Source organism: Schistocerca serialis, chromosome 1 (genome assembly GCF_023864345.2).
Source record: "Schistocerca serialis cubense isolate TAMUIC-IGC-003099 chromosome 1, iqSchSeri2.2, whole genome shotgun sequence".
NCBI lineage: Eukaryota > Metazoa > Arthropoda > Insecta > Orthoptera > Acrididae > Schistocerca > Schistocerca serialis.
Genome location: NC_064638.1, coordinates 726,125,413 through 726,133,554, shown reverse-complemented (window position 1 = coordinate 726,133,554; position 8,142 = coordinate 726,125,413).

The following is an 8,142-nucleotide window of genomic DNA, read 5'->3' as shown; positions in this document are numbered from 1 at the left end:
CGCTTGCTTTTGATATGAAGACGTCGCCTATTGATCCCTTTGCTACTCATCGGATATTTTCCTCTGAACTGCAGAATTTTAAAATCAACGAGAATATCACGGCATTAAATATCCCAGATGCTATGTTATTGTCTTCGACCAGAGATAAATTCAAAATGCTTGAATTCCCCGCATAATATAAGGAGTTACATAATTGTGAGTATCTTTTTGTTAAGGGATCACATCTAACACAACGTTAGGGACATTTAGTCTGTGCACTCTCACACTGTTTTCAAGTTGTACTGACTTTGCACAGCGTTTCTGAACAAGAAACGAAGAAAGGATGAAAGTATAAAATATCTACATCAAACTGTACAGTAGACTTCTCATTATTTAAAACTTGTGACCTCTGTGCTGAAAATAGAAAAAGACATCGAAATAGAGAAAAATATCTAAAACAGTAGTTATTACAAATGTAGCATAAATGCACATTACTGAAAGACGCAGTACTCAAAAAGTTAACCAATAAATCGGCTCTCTGGGTGGTGCGCTATCTACCATATCAGTACAGAGTTGCCATTTTTATTGTCACTGGTATTCCTTTCGACAACGTGACGTTTTACAGTGCTGAAGGAAACGTAGGTTGGGTAATTTCTATTGCTACGGTTTCCGAGATTATTGCCAATGTAGAGCTGTAGAGAGTGCAGCACGTACGATTGTTCTGTTACTCCTGCCACGCTAGGCCACGTTTCGTGAATGTTGAGCGTGCATGCTGCCATAAAAAATAAAATGGGGTGAGTAGTAGCAGTTTACGGGAAATTAAACACCACTTACATAGTCCATGTGCAAATATGTGTTAACTGTATAATGTATAACACAAGTCGTCACACCGAAACATCCATCATTACACCACAACAGTACCGAAAACAAAACGAAGCCCCAGCAGGAAAAAAGGAAGCTTATAAGAGCCATCTGAAAATGGAATAGTAATACATCCGAAACCGGTAATGGCTTAAGTTAAATGAACTTTTTAAACCATACTTGTGGCTGGTTGCTGCTTAAATTATAAACCTTATAACTAACAAGCAAGATTCTCATGAAAATTAACAAAATATGTCAAACAGGGCAAAGGACAGACTGTAAATTTGGAAACAGTACTGATCACAGCTTGTTTGCGGTTTCAGAAGATTGCACTGCTAGAAGAGAGAGGCAGGAGTATTCACTAGTTACGTAAACACGACTGAGTAATAAGCATCGTCGACCTTAAAAAGTACATTTATGTTAACTGAAAGGAAAAATATTGATTAATACTGCAGTCAGGTTAAGTTTACAGTTAATGGAAACTTCGCAATTAGATAATAAGTAAGTATATTTCTCGTTATACACTAAAATAATAACACAGAGCCGATCACAAGTAATATATCAAAAACAGCGCACGTTGTGACTGTGTGAACTATCGATGCTTCTCGTGATGGAGTACAGAAACGCAACAGTTCTTTCGGTATTTACTGAGAAATTCGACACTACGGTTAAAATAATAGACTCGTATTTGGAAATTTTGGGAATTTGTGGTAAGGTCTTATGGACCAAACTGCCGAGGTTATCGGCCCCTAAGCTTATGCACTACTTAACTAACTTTAACTTATGCTAAGGACGACACACACACCCATGCCCGAGCGAGGACTCGAACCTCCGACGGGGGAAGCCGCGCGGACCACGACAAGACGCCTCAGATCGCGCGGCTTTGGAAAGAGGGGCGGATGGGAAGGGGTTCAGATCCTCATGCAACCACTCACGCTTCCTCTAAAGGCGTTAAGATGAATTTCAGGATGGTCTTTGCAAAATACCACGGCTGATTTCTTTCACCATCCTTTATCACGCTACGCTTCCGCCTAATCTGTAATCGTGCCGTCGTCGAATGGATGTTAAGCCCTAATTTTCCTTCCCCTTTTTGTTTCAGCAATTAGTCCCAGATCCATTGTATGGATCGAACAGCGTCGTCAGTAACACTTTATGCGAATGTATATAAGGCTGTCCTTGCGATTGTCTGCGATGTTCCAAACCATATTCCTTGGCTTCCGGAAAGCGTTTGACTCGGTGCCCCACTGCAAAAAATGGTTCAAATGGCTCTGAGCGCTATGGGACTTAACATCAGTGGTCATCAATCCCCTAGAACTTAGAACTACTTAAACCTAACTAACCTAAGGACATCACACACATCCATGCCCGAGGCAGGATTCGAACCTGCGACCGTAGCAGTCGCGCAACTCCGGACTGAGCGCCTAGAACCGCGAGACCACCACGGCCAGCGTCCCACTGCAGATTCCTAACTAAGGTACGAGCATATGGGATTGGTTCCCAAGTATGTGAGTGGCTCGAAGACTTATTAAGTAATTGAACCCAGTACGTTGTCCTCGATGGTGAGTGTTCATCGGAGGTGAGGGTATCACCTGGAGTGCCCCAGCGAAGTGTGGTAGGTCTGCTATTGTTTTCTATCTACATAAATGATCTTTTGGATAGGGTGGATAGTAATGTGCGGCTGTTTGCTGATGATGCGGGAAGGTGTCGTCGTTGAGTGACTGTAGGAGGATACAAGATGACTTGGACAGGATTTGTGATTGGTGTAAAGAATGGCAGCTAACTCTAAATATAGATAAATGTAAATTAATGCAGATGAATAGGAAAAAGAATCCTGTAATGTTTGAATACTCCATTGGTAGCGTAGCGCTTGACGCAGTCACCTCGATTGAATATTTGGGCGTAACATTGCAGAGCGGTATGAAGTGGGACAAGCATGTAATGGCAGTTGTGGGGAAGGCAGATAGTCGTCTTCGGTTCATTGGTAGAATTTTGGGAAGATGTGGTTCATCTGTAAAGGATATCGCTTATAAAACACTAATACGACCAATTCTTGAGTACTGCTCGAGCGTTTGGGATCCCTATCAGGTCGGATTGAGGGAGGACATAGAAGCAGTTCAGAGGCGGGCTGCTAGATTTGTTACTGGTAGGTTTGATCATCACGCGAGTGTTATGGAAATGCTTCACGAACTCGGGTGGGAGTCTCTAGAGGAAAGGAGGCGTTCTTTTCGAGAATCGCTACTGAGGAAATTTAGAGAACCAGCATTTGAGGCTGACTGCAGTACAATTTTACTGGCACCAACTTACATTTCGCGGAAAGACCACAAAGATAAGATAAGAGAGATTAGGGCTCGTACAGAGGCATATAGGCAGTCATTTTTCCCTCGTTCTGTTTTTGAGTGGAACAGGGAGAGAAGATGCTAGTTGTGGTACGAGGTACCCTCCGCCACGCACCGTACGGTGGATTGCGGAGTATGTATGTAGATGTAGATGAAATCACTTCGAATGTACGAAAACCATAATAATGAAGCAATCAAATAACAGCAGATTCGAAAGAGGCAGAGGCCGCAACTCACGGGACGGTAAAATCCGTGGGCAGATGTTCAACTATCTCACTTGTCTAACGAATTTTACCACGTACGTCCTATTCAGATCTGATATCATACTAAAGATTTTCCTAAATTTAAGTGAACTGCAAAGTAGGAAGAAAGTAACATATTGTAAAGAAATAAATCTGCTGTTCGTAGCTACGCATGATGGGCTCATTTTTGGACACACAATAAAGCTTTATTTTGTTATAATGTCGTTTTGTTTCGGTACATTCCTCAGGAAAGTAATCAAGTAACTGAGACAGAAAATATTTCGTTATTTCCATCAACAACATTTTTACGTGTTTACTAGAACAGAGTCTCTCATACAGTCGCTAGCAGTTTTCCCGTTATATGTACTGTCCTTTCGTCTAACACCTCTTTTTTACGTTTCGTATATATCAAGCAAATTTGTCGCTAAAATAGCAGCTACAAAAACTTCCATTTCTAATTCACATAATAAACAAATTGTCTTCAGTAAGCTTCTTGAAATATTACATGACTAGTGGTTTTACGTAAACACTGCTTATATATTTAAAACAGCCAGCGTCTTAGTTTTGATGTATGTGGATTATGTAGAGACAGTTCCTTTTTCTTTGCCTATACTGCTGCCTTTCACTGTTCGTGCTGTGTCACTACAGCTTCGAAATCACAATTTCTTTTAACTCTACGCGAGTTCACACGGGATTACTTTATGTGTGCTCAGTTTCAATTGCTTCTCACATAGAACCTTCTCCTTCCGCTGAATACCAAATTAAGTCATAATGAAAAAAATATTTATACGTATTCACCCTACACACACACACACACACACACACACACACACACACACACACACGCACACACACACAGACGTTCACGCACAAAATGTAACAGAAAATAACGTCAATTTTCTACACGAAACTGATGACTGGGAAATAAAATTTCAGAAACATTAAACAGTTTTTCCAGAAACGAATAAATTACTCGTTAGATCAATGGATACAAAGTTAAGAAAAGGAGTGAAGCAATAAACACGAATGAAAACAATGACCGTAAGCAAAAGAGCGTTTAGTTCACTACATATTCACTTTTCAACCTGTTTTGATCTCATCGAGGAACAGCGAAATTCGGCAGGGTCTATCAACAAAAAATAAATACAATTATCTAGTCAGTATATACAAAAAATCCATGAATAATGTTTACGTTAAACCACTAAGTAAGAAACACTATAGAAAGGCGATTGAAGATTATTCTTAAACGAAAGCGAAGCACAACTGTATTGTAATAGTGAATCATGTCTGGGTTAACGTGGATTTACAAGTGCAACAGAATAGTTGTTCGTTACACAAAAATGGTAGTAATTTATTCATGTACTGTGTTCCTTCACACATACTGGCTGTGTCAATGTAATTAATCTTCCCACGTCACGAATCTCGTTTGTGAAGTGTGAAAGACAAACGCGTTAACTTGCACAAATGATTGTTACCCATATCGGCGTATGTGTTGGTGCGAAACGCCTGCAGTTGTTACGCACCGTTTTTACGTGTTACTACTTCCCGCTGCGGATAGCGTACATCGGGCCCACAGAAACAGTGTACCGCAAATGCGATGTTACTTCATTCCGATAGTCCAGCGCCAATTAGTGTGTCAGCAATTAGTTCCTCCCACTTCAAAGGCGTACCTTATTCAAAGCGAACTGTCCTTCACGGCGCTGAGCGCACTCGCAGGCGGCTGCACACTGCCAAGCAGCTCACTGGCTTCTTTTTTGCTTAGCTGTAGAGCCTAACGCCTTCTCGCAGTGACACAGATATTTGTGTCTAATAACGGAAGCTTCCCCCTCAATTAAAATTTTTCTGTTTCCAACTCACTTTATTCTTTGTGCTCCGTCAGCGAAGCTCTTTTTGAGAACAACAGCAATTTCTGTTATTTTTTGGCCGTATTTTTACGGTGATGTAGTTTACAACACATTTCTTTGTTTTATACAAATAGGAAACTAATAACTGTTGCTTTCACGGAACGGAATTTCGACCTCAATTTTCGCTTTTCATTCTTAATGCTGTCAACTACGCCATATTGTTTAAAAGGGAAGCGCAGGAGTAAATGCAAATAGTGCAGAACGTAATAGAGAAATTGTAATCTCGCAACTACGCTGTCCTTGCACTCTTGACGTCAACTGCACGCTGCCTGCGAAGAATTAACTATGGATAAGGACTTTTATATGTCGTGTAATTGCTGCTGTGACCGTGTGTGCCCACGCCGTAGATGCAAATCGTAGTAGAACCGAGGTAGGGACGAAACCGCTACAATCTTCATGAAGGTTAAATCTTCTTCTAATTAAATGCAATTCTTTAATAGGAGATCCTTTTCGTTAACGAAGAGTAGACTCATGGACGTATAATAACGAATTACATTCGCGGCAAGAGTTAGAGATATTGTGAAACAAACGAAGATTCCATTCACCGATGTGTCAACAACTGATAATATCTAGTGTCAATGTTCTCTTTCATTCTCTCATGGAATGAAAGTATTTCCTAATATGCCTTTTGTTGAATACGTAACCGTTTTAAATAACTAACTTCAAATACTTTCATTAACTGCACGTCGTAAATACAGTTTAAATGTCACTGTTGACGTCAGTTGGCAATTGCAGTCAGAGACAACACTCTTGTTGGTAACCGGAATAATGAGTATGAAAATCTCACTCCAACAATAATTCTAACTATCGTACAGGGTGCCAACAACTATATGCCGTTAACACTTGTAATCGGTTCACTAGGCGCATCCCACATGCACAGAATTCACACTTGTAGTAACATCGTTCTTTGATTTTCCTCCAACTATCAAATCATTATTATACTTGTTAACAAGCATTAACAGTTCGTAAACCTTTATTAGAGTTCAGTACGCGTTGAAAACTGAAGTGCAAGTAATCAGTCTAAACCTTCGCAATGGTAACCGTCAGAGACACTGCTACACTTCTGATCTTATTCTGTGCGTAAGAAAAAATGGCTCTGAGCACTATGGGACTTAACATCTATGGTCATCAGTCCCCTAGAACTTAGAACTACTTAAACCTAACTAACCTAAGGACATCACACAACACCCAGCCATCACGAGGCAGAGAAAATCCCTGACCCCGCCGGGAATCGAACCCGGGAACCCGGGCGTGGGAAGCGAGAACGCTACCGCACGACCACGAGATGCGGGCTGTGCGTAAGAACACTCTCTGTCATTTAACTGTCAATTTAAGCTTCTAATAACTTCCACTGAGCTATAAGACTAGTTCTTTAAAGTGCCTGGCTAATCTACATGCAAGTAGAAAGTCTCAAAATTAGTTAGCGGTGAAAGGTCTCTGTTAGATTCCTTTCATGCTATTTTGCTCGATTTATTGTTGTTTACGTCCTACATTTGCACCTCAAAATTTACTGTGGTATTTCTAAATTTATCTGGGAGGAGGCTGAGCAATGGAGTCTGTTATATTCACATATAAATAAGAACAACTTGTCACACAACACTTTCAAATACATTTTTATATGTAATTCTTATATTACAGTTTCCTATGAAACCCACATCCGCCTCCTTTACGTAGTGAATATGATGTCTTAAGATATTGTCATCTCCTTCCCTTCTGGTGTGAAAGGATGAATGAGTGTGAGTATTTGTATTGAACATTGATAAATTTTAAAATAAATATCAAAGTTTAAACTTACTTTACATTGCTTTAATTTAATTTTCCCCATCATCTAATTACTTAAAATAATAAAATTATTAAAAAATGAGCTGATAGAGTGGGTGACTATCCCATAGATTTAAAATTTCATAGCAATAGTAAAAATTTGTCAGTCGCCCACGCATACTTCCCACCCTAGGTTCGGAAGGTTTTAGAAACACCAGGCTCATCATAGCGGTATCAATCAGTACTCGCAACTGAATCATTTTATGTCTTCTCAGCACTTATACCGTACAACTCAATCGCAAACACGTACAAATCTTATATTTCACTGGTTTTTAATGTTAAGAGTCAGCCATCAGACACAGAAGTAAATATAATTTTATGTTCATTTATTACCAAGACGCTTTAATAATTAAAAATTAGTCTCGACAATTTCTTCCATGTGCTCTCCTCCGCTGGCCGTCTGTTCGTCCCAATAGTGTGCCTGCTACCACCCGCTGCCGCGTCGTCAGAATGGCACTTGAACACCTTGTCGAACTCGGTCGTGGGTGATTAAACCAACACAAAACAAACATTTTTAGAATATTAACTCACATAAAACCCGTAATAAAAAAACTGTAACACATATCCCTACTTGCCTGGCGTCGCTCAGCGGAACCTCTTAGTGTTTGTGACGATAATTCGTAAAAACTACACACCACATACATGACAATACAGTGTTAAAAACATATATATCCTAGTGTAACGGTTGGGATAATAATCAGAGCCTGGAGCAATGGGAGAAAAGCTAGCCTAGTGGTGTCTATAATTGTATTACAAATAACCAGCTATTCGTCGGCGAATTAACGACCGCTTGCGAGCCACTAACGCGGTAATATTAATGCAGTTAAACACGGGCGGTTTAGCTTGCCCGGCTGCGAAGCTACAGCAGCGACGCTAAGCCAGACAGGGGTGCGGCGTGGCCAACTGCCGGAAAATTGAGGGAGCTTATTGCTTCAGCAGCCCCAGCGACATATTACGGCCCCGAATGCCGAGGTGGAGCTTCAGAAACTGCCCGCAGCA